The 15,697-nt window shown below is 39.7% G+C and overlaps 3 pseudogenes; all 3 read left to right on the top strand.

The window, feature by feature from the left end:
• The first annotated feature begins 1,223 nt into the window (after nt 1-1,223).
• LOC115692404 (G-type lectin S-receptor-like serine/threonine-protein kinase SD2-5) lies at nt 1,224-3,391 on the top strand (annotated as a pseudogene).
• Nucleotides 3,392-6,974: 3,583 nt separating this feature from the next.
• LOC115692403 (G-type lectin S-receptor-like serine/threonine-protein kinase SD2-5) lies at nt 6,975-9,289 on the top strand (annotated as a pseudogene).
• Nucleotides 9,290-12,262: 2,973 nt separating this feature from the next.
• Nucleotides 12,263-14,727, top strand: LOC115692402 (G-type lectin S-receptor-like serine/threonine-protein kinase SD2-5; annotated as a pseudogene).
• The last annotated feature ends 970 nt before the right edge of the window (nt 14,728-15,697 follow it).

Genomic DNA, 15,697 nt, shown 5'->3' with positions numbered 1-15,697 from the left:
GTCCAATGTATTCACATCCCTTGTCTGAGACTTGACTTAGAAACAAAGTTGCACTCGTCGTATGAGAACCGAATGCTCTAGCTTGCGGGGAGTGTCGAAATTTATTTATTAATATTAGTCACTTGTATTTTTTTTTTTTGTCGGTCCTACTCTATCTCTCACTCACGATACACATTCAGACTTGCGCCCCACCTCTTGCAGGGCGTGGGCATCGAAACCCACATCTTAAACTACGCGGCCCCACCCCTACCCCCTGCGAAGGTGGGGATTCGAACTCCCCACCTCCCCCTTCTCAAGTGAGAATGGTGGCTACTGGGGTAAACCCCCAGTGGTTAATATTAGTCACTTGTAAGTAGGTACCATAAATAAGGAAATTACGATAGATTTATAAATGTACTCTTTTATCAAGTCAATGAGTACAATGGCAGTCTTTGACTATTTTTCTTTCTTCCTCTCTCTTAAAGGACCTAGAATGTTTACAGTCATCTTTACTAAGCCGGCAACGAGCCCATTATTCTGCCTTCACCTTTATTTGTTTCTTCGATAGAATCGACTATCGTCAGCCAGGAATTAGAGTTGTGAATGTTTACAGAGGATTGATTGATGCCTTCAACATTTACGCGCAAGGGGCATCTTCTGTTAGTTGTGAAGAGAATACGCTATTCATGATCCTCTCGTGTTAACTTGTTTCTTCTTTTGTTGTTCATTGGTTGTTTGCGCTCTAAAACCATGTATGTTCTTCGATATCAACAATCAAGAGCAATTCTTTAAGTTTCGATCTTTTCTTTTGTTTCCCTTTATTGGATTCTCATGGATTCCATGCCGTCGTGCCGGCACATGCGACGCATCTACATCTACTGCATGTAAGAGGATTTTCCTGAATATCTTAATCAAGAAACTCCGAAGTTCTTTTGCACTTGTGAATGGAGCTTAAAATGATTGCGTTCTCACCTCTAGGCTCGAGTTCCAGTTTCTTGGTTTTCATTCTGCTTTTTTCAATCCTCTCTCTGCTTTCTTTGACAATTCCAATACCATGTTCACATGCTGGAGCCTCCGCTCTTTCCTTTCCCTTCTTTTCCTGCAATTCTTTTTCGGTTTAGTCGCTCGAGCTTACCTGGGTCCAACTGCAGGCCTTTCTACTAAATGGATAGCCGCAAAATCTATTTGGTCTTTTCCACTAGGTTTGCCTTCTGGCTTTTCGCCCAATCTGCTGAGAAGAATTTATGGCTCAAACGATATGTGGCACCTACTTCACTGCCTATCCGAAAGTTTGCTGTTTTGGCATTTTTACAGCTTGCATCGGCAATCATGTGCATTTTCAAGGACCAGCAACGGTGTGGTCTGTCAATCGAAACAAACCGGTTGGTGCCAACGCTACCTTGGAGCTCACGTCAGAAGGAGACTTAGTATTGACAGACGTTGATGGGTCTGTGGCTTGGTCTACCAACACTACCGGTATGTCTGTTGCGGGAATGAACTTGACAGACACCGGCAATCTTGTGCTGTTTGATAAGAACAACGCCACGGTGTGGCAATCCTTCGATCTCCCTACAGACTCACTTCTCCTTGGGCAGAAATTGAAGGTGGGGCAGAAATTGACCCCGAGTACTTCTGCATTGAATTCGAACGAACATGGCTTTCTTTCACTTTCGCTGACTACTATTGGTTTATTTGCCCAGATAGAGACTGATCCTCCGCAGGTGTATTTCCCCTTTTGGATAAATTTTCTGAACACAAGCGATGACTCCAATTATATTGAATTTATAGAAGGAGGTTTGGCATCGGTCATGAATTCCGCAAGAAATAGGGCTGTGTTTCCTATATCTGATTCATCTGTGCGGTGCGTGAAGTTTGAATCTGATGGACATCTGAGATCGTATCAATTGGATGGAAAGAGGGGTGAACCAGGTGATCTTCTTACACCATTTCTTGGGGATTGTGCTTATCCAACGGTTTGCAATAAGTATGGAATTTGTAATTCCAAGGGGTAGTGTACTTGTCCAACGTCAAGCGATGGGACGAGCTACTTCAAGCTAGTGGATGTTAGAGATCATAGACAGGGGTGTGTGGAAACCGTTCCTTTGTCTTGCGAAGCTTCGCAGTTTCAAACCTTTCTGGAGTTTAATGACATTGCTTACTTCACCTATCGCACAGGCACGCAAATTACCCCAGGTCTATAAAATATAGATAAGGAGAGTTGCAAAGAGGCCTGTGCCAACAACTGCTCATGCAAGGCAGCTTTTTTCCGAACTGGTTATGGTTCTTGCTACTTAGTATCACAAGTATTTTCTCTTACATATTTGCACGGTCCTAGAGATTCCACTGTTTTCATGAAAGTACAAAATATTTCTAATGTTCCTTCTCATAGCCAAAAGTCAAACACTCTCGAGGTAATAATACCATGTGCTAGCGTTGGGTCAGTCTTTGCCTTGATTATTCTTTATGTGCTCATACGTTTTCTAGTTCTTAGGAGGCATAAAGTGGATGAAGTTGAAGAGGACTACCTTGAACATCTTCCTGGACTACCTACAAGGTTCACTTACAATGATTTACTAGCCGTCACTCAGGATTTCAACAAGAAGCTCAGCGAAGGAGGCTTTGGTTCTGTTTTTGAAGGCATTCTGATTGATGGCACAAAAGTTGCGGCGAAACGCCCTGACGGGGTATGCCAAATTAAGAAATCTTTTCTAGCCGAGGTTGAGACTATTGGCAACATTCATCATGTCAACTTGGTAAGACTTGTTGGCTACTAGTCTATGAGCATATGTCCAACGGTTCTTTGGATGAGTGGATCTTTCACAAATCAAAAGGGTTGTTCGTGCTTGACTGGAAGAAACGGAGGAAGATCATTTGTGACATAGCTAAGGGCCTAAATTATCTCCATGAAGAATGTAAATGGAAGATAGTTCACATGGACATTAAACCCCAAAATATTCTCTTGGATGAAAATTTTAATGCTAAGGTTGCTGATTTTGGCTCGTCTAAGTTGCTTGATGGGGACCAAAGCCGAGCTGTGACTACAATGAGGGGAACTCCTCGGTATTTAGCCTCAGAATGGTTGAGCGCAACAATTATTGAGAAAGTGGATGTCTATAGCTTTGGGGTGGTAGTTTTGGAGATAATTTGTAGAAGAAAAGTATTTGACAGCTCTTAGGATGAGGAAGACATGTATCTACTTGGGGTTTTTTAGAGAAAGGCAGAAGAAGGGTGACTATTCGACATGGTTGACAACCCTAATGAGGATATGCAACTGAATCGACCCCACTTGGTCAATATGATGAGGATTGCTGTGTGGTGCTTACAAGGTGATTTTTCGAAGAGGCCTTCCATGTCGATGGTCATGAAGGTGCTGGATGGAGTTATGGAAATTCCAGATGCCCTTAGATTATGATTTCTCATATCGCAACTTGATGAATATTAATGTAATTGTTGGTCACGAGAAACGATGATTTTGGTGCTATAGTTTCTGTGTTACCCTCAATTCTATCCGGTCCACGGTGATCTTGTACATAATGCTACTTCTGTTTCTCCTGTAGTGTCGTTTCAAGTGTTCAACCACTCAATGTTGTTGTCGTGCTGCCGAATTGCACTATAATATTCTTCATCTGGTCGGACCATTTCCTACTATAACATGATACATGTTTGGATAGTGAATTCGAACGAATCTAATGAACATTCTAGTTGCTGATTTTAATTTACATAGATAGTCAAATGAGTTTTGCAAATCACCACCGGACCGGCCATCAATTGCCATCGCTTGCCCCAACCCCACTCCGTCGACACAACCCCGCCTCCGTCTGAGCGCCAGGACATCGCCGGTGATCCAACAGCTCCCCTCCATGAGAGGACGACTCCCAGCAGGCCCCGTCACGAACCTGATCCAACGGCTCCCCTCCAAGAAAATAACGTGCAATTGACACGTCACACGTATTTGGCAGCATGTTAACGTTAGCCAAATTTGAAACTCGAACGGAAGGCGATTTTTGTTCGGACAAAACGAAATTCGGGTCAAAAGTGGGATTCAACGTAAAAATTAGTGCGTTTTTCTAGAATTAGGTCGTGACACAGTAATGGACAGAGGGAAGCGCTATTAGCAACAGGAAGTCACCGCAAGTGATAAAACCAGAATACACTTAAAAGATTGTAATCCGTCCAGTTTAATATGAAACTCTTTCAAAGAGTGTTGATATTCCTCGATAAAATTAATAAAAGCACAGAATGTCGATCATATCGAATAGCTCACTGATAACATAAGATGAAGCCCCGTTTCACAGGCTCTACGATTAGAAGCTTCAAATAGCAAAGTTTCTAGTAAGACACCCTATAAGAACACCCATTGCTTTCGAGTCTCGAGTCTCCAACGTGGAGGGAGCATTCGCCCCTTCCTCGCATTATTCCGGTATCTACTATTTGCATATCTTTTTAACATTTGAGATTGGGTCGTCAAGGGCATTAGATGGAGACGTTGAAATTCCAAGATGCAAGAGTTGCTCAGGAGGATGACGGCTTCGGTAACACCATTCCATTGTTAGGTCCACGATGATCCATGACACTGCTACTACCTTCTTTTGTTCATTATGTTCCAAAAAATGATAGAAATAGTCCCTGAATTTTGATTTAATGTGTAATGTCACCCATGAACTTTTAATTTGTTTAATATAGTCTCTGAATTTGGGTCCGATGTTTAATGTAGTCCCTAAACTTTTAAACGTTTTCATATATTCTATGTAATCGTTTACCAATAGTTCAAAGATCACATTTAATACACTAAAAGTTCTAGAGATAATATTGCACATTGGATCAAAGTTCTGGGATCACATTGCATAAATTAAAAGTTTAAGAACAACATTGCACATTGGATCAAAGTTCGAGGCCATTTGTGCTATTATCCCTTTTGTTTTTCAAGTTCGACCGTGCAGTGGATTGCCTAATCGCATTGTGTCGAATGAAGAGAGGGCTGTGTGTGTCAACCATACATAGGTTTCCCAAAGGCACCACAATACCGAGTATTAATCATTAACACGTGACTTCAGCACGAAATTAATATTTTGGCTTAAAAGTTTAGTTATACCAGAATAATCTTTTGAAAAAGACTTAAAAAAGGAGACTTGTAATTAAAAAATTCCAACTTATATCCATTTTTACGGACTATTTACTCCTTGTACATTGTAAGAAGAGATCATTACGATGTATTTTTTGTTTCTATTAAATGATTGAATATGTATTAGCCGTACTGTTCCTTTGCACTTTGAAAAATATATCCTAATAGTTGGGATATTATTAATTTAGTACAAAAGTAACATCATATACATAGTGGAAATTGACAAAACAAATATTAGATGTAACAAGAGCCGACGAGGTGCATGGGCAGAACATTCTATCAAACACAAAAATTTGTTAATGGGGTCATTGTCGTATCTCCTTGGCCATCACATTGACAAAGTCATCATGACTCACGCATTGAAAAAGTCATCATAAAAACGTCCGACGACTGTGCCACATAGGACGGTTAGTGTCCACGCCGGTGATTTCTAGCTAAAATTTGCCGGATTGACTATATTGAAAAATCGTCAAATTGTTTGGAACTAAATTAGCCAAATTGGATAGTTTATGACTGAATTGGGCGTGATACAATAGATTTAGAACTTTTTGGACAATTATTTCCAAATTCAGCGATATCTCCTTCATAGTTTAAGGTCATCTTGTTTAGTTTTTTTTCGGTCTGACATCTTGTTTAGTTTTTAGAGTAAGATTTGAGTACGCTGAAATTATTTCTGGAGATATCATGGAGGAACTCTTCTAAAACTTTCCTTTTCAATCTCTCTGTTCAATATTTTTACCACTTGCTTGATTCAAATATTTCTTCCTTTCCATCTTAAAATATCATTCTCATTTTACATTTCTTGTTGTAGGATGTAGCCTAGTTTTTTCTTTTTGGTCAAAGATGTAGCCTAGTTGAACATCTACTTTTTTTCTTTGTTTATTTCAAGTTGCTAGCAATTTCATTGTTTTTACTTATCATACAACCGAATATACAAAAAAATTAGTAAAAAGTTATTATCTTCTCATTTAGTTGAAATATGCATTCACTTTTTAGCTACACCTCGGGATAATGTTGACTGTGCTCTAACCTCCTAATCCTAACAACCGAAGAGTACGAGAATTCGCTCGGTAGCAAGAGCAAACAGGCGATATCGTAGTTGGTCATTCCATCGAAAGAATAATTTGGTAACATCTAATGAAAATGGCCGCCCCATGATCATTTGTAAACTTTGAACGTGATCGTTTGGAGAACTAGGCGCCTTTGTTGTCCGTTTCGAGTTGTTTATTCCACTGTCAAAATAACCTAATCAATGATGGAGCTTGGACAAACCAATGTTAATTGTCTTCACATCAGACGCTCTTGTTTCGAATTAATTGTGCTCCTCAATGTCGCTTTCACTGTCTATATGTAGCTTGGAATTGCATTTTGGAATCTTATTGAACTACGGATGCGTTCGGCAGTCGAGGTTGAGCGCATACTGTGAAGAAAATGAGTTCTTTTGGACTTCCCAATGGTGCTTACAATGACGGCAATTTCACCTTTAAATTGGAATACAGATGCTTGTTTCCGTCTCGTGGTCTTCTCATTCCTCTCCTGCTTCTTGTTTTTGATAATATCACACACTATGTTCACACCCTCTGGCCTTCTTGTTTTTGTCCTAACAAGCTTTATCAGTTTAATCAGCGCCCACACTGATGTTTATTCAACCGCAGGCCTTAACACCACATGGATTGCTGATGTTTCTACTCAAAATTACATCTTATTCTCATCGGTCCACGCTAGCTTTATCCCCGTGCTTCTGCGGAGCCACAATGGCTCAACATTTGCCTGTGGTTTCTATTACCAAAGCGATTCGGAAGTTTACTTCTTTTCCATTTTCATTGTTCAAATTTACCAGGATTTTGTCATCAATGGCAATGTGGCTCCAGCGATGGTGTGGTCTGCTAACCGGAACCGTCCCGTTGGAAATGGCACCACCCTGGAGCTCACAGAAGAAGGAGATTTGATATTGAAAGATACCGACAGGTCTGTCGTGTGGTCAACCCAAACTTATGGCAAGTCTGTTGCTGGGATCAACTTGACAGACACTGGAAACCTTGTGTTGTTCAATGAGAACAATGCTTCGGTGTGGCAGTCCTTCGATCACCCAACGGACATGCTACTCCCGGGACAGAAATTGAGGGTGGGACAGAAATTGACTCCTAGTGATTCCGCGACAAACACGACTGAACAAGGTTTACTTTCACTTTCTCTGACTACTGAAGGTTTGTTTGCACAGATAGAGACTGATCCTCCGCAGGTTTACTACTCTTGGCGCATAAATTTTCCGAACACGAGCAACGACTCTAATTATGTTGAATTCAACCAAGGACATTTTGCATTGTTTGTGAATTTCATGAGAAACGGTTCTTTGTTTACTGGTTTTAATTCGTCTGCGGCTGTTCAGTACTTGAAGTTAGAATCTGATGGAAATCTGAGGGTGTATCAGCAGCATCAAGATGAGTGGATCGTGGCACATGATATTCTAACAAGGTTCATTGGGGATTGCGGTTACCCAATGGTTTGTGGGAATTATGGAATTTGTGACGTACATGGAAATTGTACGTGTCCAGATCGCTACTTCAACTCAATATATGATAGAGATTCTAAACTCAGGTGCGCCGAAAGCATTCCTTTGTCTTGTGAAGCTTCGCAATTTCAAAGCTTTTTGGACATCAGTGCGGCTAGTTACTTCACCTTCAGGGCAGATCCCCAAAGCACCCCGGATCTTAGAAATACAGATACGGAGAGTTGCAGAAAGGCTTGTGCGAACAACTGTTCATGCCTTTTTTCCAAAATGAAGTAGATGGCTATGATTATTCAGGTTCATGCTACTTAGTATCTCAGGTATTTTCGCTTGCATACCCATTAAATTTGGCTCGACACTATATTGTTTTCCTTAAAGTGCAGAATCCGAGTGAACTTCAGATTTCTCCCGTTACAAGTGAACCTGCTGTTTCTCCCAATTCCGATAAACCTCCTGTTTCTCCCAATTTTGATAAACCTCCTGTTTCTCTCAAAAAGCGTAAAAGGAAAAATACCTTTCTGATAGTAATCATCACTTGTAGCCTCGGATCACTCTTAGCCTTCATCTTTCTTCTTGTTGTCATAAAATGCCTATATACAAACAAAGCTGTCAACAAGGTTGAAGAAGACAAAGGTGTCAACGAGGTCGAAGAGGACTATCTTGATCAAATACCTGGAGCACCAAAGAGATTCACCTATGATGATTTAAAAGCCATTACCGAGGATTTCCATAAGAAGCTTGGTGAGGGTGGATTTAGCTCTGTTTATGAAGGCACTCAAGCTAACGGTACAAAAGTTGCGGTGAAGCGGCTCAATGGTTTATGCCAAACTAAGAAATCTTTTCTAACTGAGGTTAGGAGCATGGGCAATATACATCATGTGAACTTGGTAGTACTTGTTGGATTTTGTGCAGAGAACTTTCACAGGCTGCTTGTCTATGAATATTTGTCCAATGGGTCCCTAGATAAATGGATCTTTCGTAAATTAGATGAGTCATTCGTGCTTGATTGGCTACAGAGGAGGAAGATCATCTTTGACATAGCGAAGGGCCTAAGTTATCTCCACGAAGAATGAAGATGGAAGATAGTTCACATGGACATTAAGCCCCAAAATATACTCCTGGACGAAAAATTTAATGCTAAGGTTGTAGATTTTGGCTTGTCTAAGCTAATTGATAGGGACCAAAGCCAAATTGTGACCACAATGAGGGGAACTCCAGGCTATTTGGCCCCGGAATGGCTACACGCAGCAGTTACTGAGAAAGTAGACATCTATAGTTTCGGTGTGGTAGTTCTGGAGATAATTTGTGGAAGGAAAGTTTTCGATGAATCTCAGATTCAGGAAGACATGTACTTATTAGGAGTTTTTAAGAGAAAGAGCGAAGAAGGACGGTTGTTGGATATGATTGATAAGAATAGTGAGGATATGCAACTGAACGGACCTCAGATGCTTGATATGATGAGGCTCGCCGCGTGGTGCCTGCAGGTTGATTTCACCAAGAAGCCTTCTATGTCAGCAGTCATCAAAGTCCTAGAAGGAGTGAAGGAAGTCCCAAATGACCTAGATTGTAACTTCTCATATCTCACCTCGACGAATGTAAGTGTAAGAATTGGACAAGAGAATGTTGAATTCAGTGCTACCAATTCTTTGGTACCCTCTGTTTTATATGGTCCACGGTGATAAATCCCAACCCTGTCGCATACTTCTCTTCTGCAAAATAATGCGGAGGGAATTGAGTTCTTACACACCATGATTTTGTCTATTTGTTCAATTGCACTATGATGTTCATGAACTGCATCATTCGATGACTATTTCCTACTGTAAAATATTTTATATCCCCTTGTTCATTGCTCTAAAGATTGAGAATGCATATTTACATGTCGATGAACTTTGTACCAGTTGAATTGCATGTCCATACGAAGGCAATTAAATGTATATAACTTGAATCATGTACTGTTAACTGCTGAGCATATATGATTTTTTAAATTTGATCGGTATTGTGCATATTATAACACAGTGCTATCTAAAACTTGAGAAAGGAATAGATCTCTGGAGAATTACTATTCCAGTAGATAAAAAAAATTATAGGAAAGGTATGATCCTGCCAATTCAATCTCTGTGCATAATTATTTCACACCTGTATTTACTTTTCACATATCATATTTGAAACTTTTATGATTATTAACTCGATCTGCTCTTAAGGATCAGATCTCTTCAAAAGCCCCTGACGAATCAAACTTAACAAACATCAATGCCTGAAGCATTTTACATCAGGATACGAGAATACCCTGGGCCTGGTGTCCTGGTTCCTTGAGCTGATGTTGGGAGCTAGTCTAGTCATGACATTCCCAAGTGCTTCGTCGTTTTCTCTAGGACTTTAGAATTAGAAGCTGGAGGCAAATACCCTAAAAAGACACTTGGTTGGTTAGTAACATCTCAACAGCTCGTCGAGCTTTGGCAGTGAGATGAGAAAGTCTTGCTCGTACCCGATGCATGTGAGCCCATTTCATCCGAACCATTAGGCTATATAGGTTCCACATGAGATCAACACGCTTCAGTGCATTAGATTATATGGGTTCACATGCTCCGGATCCAAATGAAAATTTTGTCTTCATGCCTAACATTTTTATGATTCGTACTGTTGGATCTTGGCTAATTAAGGGACTTGTCTCATTTTTTAGAGTGAAATTCTAATTTTTGTACAGTACAAATGGATTTGATTGCACTAATTTGTTAAGTTTTAAAACTCGATTGTACTTTCGTGACAAATTTTAAAACTTTCTATGCACTTATAACTTTTTTACTTGCAATGGAAAATGGAGGCAAGAGTTTCGATTGCAACCTAATTTAGCCCCCAAATAAGCAAACTGGGGCAAGAAGGGAAACCAAACAACATTGTTCGAAACGTTCTTTAATGACATCATCTCTCCGTTGAGTCACTGCAACGTAAGATTTTCAAGTACAGAAAACGTGATGTACTATAAATGGTTGATTTGTAAATGTTATGAAAATAAAATAATCGTTTGAAAAGTTGTGGCACTAAAATAAGCAACATACAACTTCTTCCAAGTAAACAGAAGGAGTTAAAACCCATAAGGACCCTCCAAAAATTGGGAGACATTTGGCTATGGGAAAGACTATAATGATCTAAAACTTCAATGGCAGGTTTACAGAGGGGCAAACGCATGCCTGCTTCTAGGCGTGTGAGGTAAATACATCATTCTCATCTGACCTGGTTATGGGCCTCATTGACGAGGTTGTTTTTTTTTTTTGTCGAAATATGGACGAGGTCGACTCAATCACAAAAGTCGTGTGCAACCCTATTATAAATTTATTGATAATATATTTACTTTTTTTTATTCTAATCAACATAATCTTTATTGAGAATATATAACTTTTTATAAATTTCAAGAAGAAAAAGAAATAAAAAAAATTAAAATATGTGGAATGGAGTGGTATCCACATAATAGATGAAGTACTGTTTATTGATAATCGGTAATTTAAGTAACAAGAAAATAAAAAAAAACTCGCAAGTCCCTTCATGGAGCATCAAAATACTTTGATAGGACTAGCCTAATGGCCCATGCATTGCAGGGGAATATTGATTTCTATTAATTACAATTCTTTTGGCTTTGTTTTGTCCGAAAACTTTTTTTTATTTAGGTTATCTGAAAACCTAATTCTATAAAATAAAAAATTAGAAAAATTAGACTCAATACGAAGACATAATTGAGGAGACCGCACTACTTATTATTTTTATATTTTCCCCTACTTTTTTTGTCCCAAAAGTACTTTTGACATTGAGTTCAATGAAAAGATTTAGTTCAAACCTTGGCAAATATTATGACATAGAACTTCTGTGTAACTAACATATGTTTACATTTAGCTACAAACTCTCCTGTGACCCAAATTTCAAGGATATATGCCCATTGCTTTTCGATTATAGTCCAGGCTATGTGGTGACTTGTACACGTGTGCAAAACATTGGGTACTGTGTTTAGTGCTAATGGTGTCATAAACCAAATTGTATATTAGTAGATCAAGTTCAAAGATTAAGATTTCAACTTTTATGGATCAAGGGATGAAAATGTAACATATTTTTCGTCTTCTCTTTGTTGCTCCCAGTAGCTAATAATGCTGATCGTGCTCTAACATCCTAATCCTATCAACTAAAAGTACGAGAATTTGCTCGGTAGCAGGAGCAAACAAGCGATATTGCAGTTGGTCGTTATATCAAATCGACAATTTGTAAAATCCAATGAAGATGGATGCCCCTAGGTTTTATCTGAAACTTTGGACGAGATTATTTGGAGAACCATGCGCCCTTTGTTGCCCATTTCAAGTTGTTAATTCCACGGAAAACATCACCTAATTGATGATGGAGCTCGGACAAACCAATGTTTGTGTCTTCACAGCACATCAGGCGCTCTTGATTCGAATTAATTATAGTCTTCAGTATTGCTTTCCCTTTCGGATGCCTTGGGCATTCAAGGCTGAGCGCACAATGCGAAGAAAATGAGTTTTTATTTTGGACTTCCCGATGGTGCTTACATGACGGCAGTTTCACCTTTTGATAATATCACAGCATGTTCACATTCCGTCTTCTGTTCCTCAAATTCCTCTCCTGCTTCTTGTTTTTGATAATATCCCACTATGTTCACACCCTCCAGCCTTTTCGTCCTAACGTATTTTTATGGTTTAATCGGCGCCCGAGCTGTTGTCTATCCAACCGCAGGCCTTAACACAACATGGATTGCCTCCGCATCTGCTGCCAATTACTTACGGTTACCTCTGGCCAAAGTTAGCGCGATCCCCCTTCTTCTGCGGAACGATAATGGCTTGCAATTCACCTGTGGCTTCTATTGCCAAGGCGATTTGGAAGTTTACTATTTTGCCGTTTTCATTTCTCCAACCATTTCCATCGCCAACTTCAGTCCAACGGTTGTGTGGTCTGCTAATTGGAACCGTCCAGTTGGAACCCGGGCCACCCTGGAGCTCACCGAAGAAGGAGATTTGGTATTGAAAGATACCGACAAGTCCGTCGTGTGGTCAACCAAAACTTCTGGTAAGTCTGTTGCTGGCATCAACTTGACAGACACCGGAAACCTTTTGTTGTTCGATGTGAACAACACAACGGTGTGGCAGTCCTTCGATCACCCTACAGATGAACCTCCTCCTAAAAAGAGTAAAAATGCAAACGCTCGTCTGAGAGTGATCGTCACTTCTAGCCTAGGATCACTCTTGGCCTTCATCTTTCTTGTAGCCGTCCTAAAATGCTTGTCGATGAGGTCCAAAAGGAAAAAGGTGTCAACGAGGTCGTAGAGGACTCTCTTGATCAACTCCTTGTAGCACCTAAGAGATTCACCTATGATGATTTAAAAGCCATTACCAAGGATTTTAATAAGAGGCTTGGCGAGGGTGGATTTAGCTCGGTTTATCAAGGGACTCTAGCTAACGGCACAAAAGTTGCCGTAAAGAAGCTCACTAGTTTATGCCAAACTAAGAAGTCTTTTCTTGCTGAGGTTGAGAGCATTGGCAATATTCATCATGTGAACTTGGTACGACTTATTGGATTTTGTGCTGAGAACTTTCACAGTCTGCTTGTCTATGAATACATGTCCAAAGGGTCCCTAGATAAATGGATCTTTCATAAATTAGATGACTCATTGGTGCTTGATTGGCAACAGAGGAGGAAGATCATTTGCGACATAGCAAACGGCCTACATTATCTCCATGAAGAATGTAGGTGGAAGATAGTTCACATGGATATCAAGCCTCAAAATATACAATTGGACGTAAAATTTAATGCTAAGGTTGCAGATTTTGGCTTGTCTAAGCTAATTGATAGGGACCAAAGCCAATTTGTGACTACAATGAGGGGAACTCCGGGCTATGGGCTATTTGGCTCCGGAATGGCTACATGCAATAGTTACTGAAAAGGTGGACGTATATAGCTTCGGTGTAGTAATTCTGGAAATAGTCTGTGGATGGAAAGTTTTCGACGAATCTCAGAATTAGGAAGACATGTACCTGCTAGGAGTTTTTAAGATAAAGAGCGAAGAAGTGTTACGGAAGTCAAGCGATCGAACAATAAATTTGACAGAATAAGAAAATAAATCGGACATCAAATTTACGTTATTCGGTCGTAGTGATCTATGTCCACAGGGAGAGCAGTACGAAATTCCACTATAGATCAAGCGATATAACGGAGATTACTACCACACTCGAGTCACTCAAACACTCTTAGTGTTTTCCAAGCTCTAATTACACATGATCAATCAAATAATGTTTAGCCCCACAATTCCTCACGAAATAATCTCTCAATCTCATGAAGAAATTAATTACAAATCTTACCACAAGATTTAATCTCTACAAACACTTGAACTCTTGGTGTAATTCTACGAACAAAACCACGGAGATAATCCACAAGCACTCGATGAAACGGCGCTTCAATATTTCTCCCTCTCTATCGTCCAACAGAGCAACCCGCAAATATATATATGTTCGTAGTTCCACCGCTTGAAGGATTGCAACAAACCGTCAAAGATGGCCACTGTACGTACAGGATAAGGAAGCAAAATTCCAGTGAGTTTCGGTCAATCCAATTCAAGTTGGCCGAATAATGTCCACACGTTGGACTTTCCAATTTCAACTCAATCCGAATATAAATCTGTCATTGTATTTCCTTCTCTAATTTTCTTCGCTGATTCTAATTTCATATCAGGAAATATCCAATTTAAAATATTCAGACCTCCACACAAATAATTCGAGTCGGGTTTCGTTTATCAAGCTCAAACTCGAAACATATTTTAACAAGAAGGACGACTATTGGATATATATGATCGATAAGCATAGTGAGGATATGCAAATGAATGGATCTCACGTGGTCAACATGATGAGGCTTGCCACATGGTGGCTTGCAAGTTGATTTTAGAAAGAGGCCTGCAATGTTGATTGTCATCAAAGTCCTAGAAGGAGTGATGGCAGTCCCAGATGACCTAGATTATAACGTCTCATATGCCACCTTGATGAATGCAGGTGTAAAAATTGGACAAGAGGATGTTAAATTTGGCGCTTCCAATTCTGTGATACCCTCTGTTTTATCTGGTCCACGGTGATCCATCCTGACCATGTTACATATTTCTTTCACTACTGGAAAACTGGTGCAGAAGGAATTGAGTTTTTACATAATATGATTTTGTCTATTTGCCTAAGCGCACTGTGATGGTGATGAACTGCATCCTATGTAATTGTTTCCTACTATAAAATCTTTTTATATCCCCCAATTCATTGCTCTAAAGATTGAGAATGCATATGTTAATGTTGTTGAACTTTGTACCAGTTGAATTGCATGTCCAAACGATGACAATCAGATGTATATACTATGATGACAATCAAATGTATATGACTCAAATAATGCACTACCGACTACTAAGCAGATATGGTTTTCTATTATTTTGATATGTATTGTAAACACCACGATACTGCTATTTGAAACTTTAGAAAAGAATAGATCTTTGGAAGGTTACCATTCCGGTGGATAAAAAGTACATGGACGGTATGATCTTACCTATCCAGTTCGATATTTGGGATCTTGTAGTGACACTCACAAGTGCTCAGTTCATTTCTCCATGACTTGAGAATCAAAAGTCGTATGCGAATATCCTTTTTGCCCTCATTTACAACAAACAAAAAGGAACTTGATTGGTCAGTAACATCTCATTAGATGGTCGCACATTGGCAGTGAGATGAGGAAGTCTCGCATGCACACAGCGTAGGTGAGTCACTAAACTTTTAGATTACGTAGGTTCCACATGGGACCTACACCTTTCAAATGGCTAAATTGAAGTGACCTCGCGTGTTTCTGATCCGCACACGAGTTGTCGCCTTCATGCTTTAACCTTTTTACCGACTCTACTGTTGCATCTTTGCTAATCTAGTGGCTTGTCACATATTCTAATTTTCCTGAAATGCAGACGGTAAAAAATAATCGGCTGCTGTTATTAAAATTTGCGCAGCTTGTGCCTTTTTATTGCGCTTAATCACAGTATTCCCATTAAGACAGGAAGGACTAAAGAGTAGAGATTA

Source organism: Syzygium oleosum, unplaced genomic scaffold (assembly GCF_021117445.2).
Source record: "Syzygium oleosum isolate NSW1041296 unplaced genomic scaffold, Sole_v2.1 Sole_v2.10, whole genome shotgun sequence".
NCBI classification, from domain to species: domain Eukaryota; kingdom Viridiplantae; phylum Streptophyta; class Magnoliopsida; order Myrtales; family Myrtaceae; genus Syzygium; species Syzygium oleosum.
Note: the sequence above shows the minus strand (reverse complement) of the source record. Positions and strands in the feature narration are given on the sequence as shown.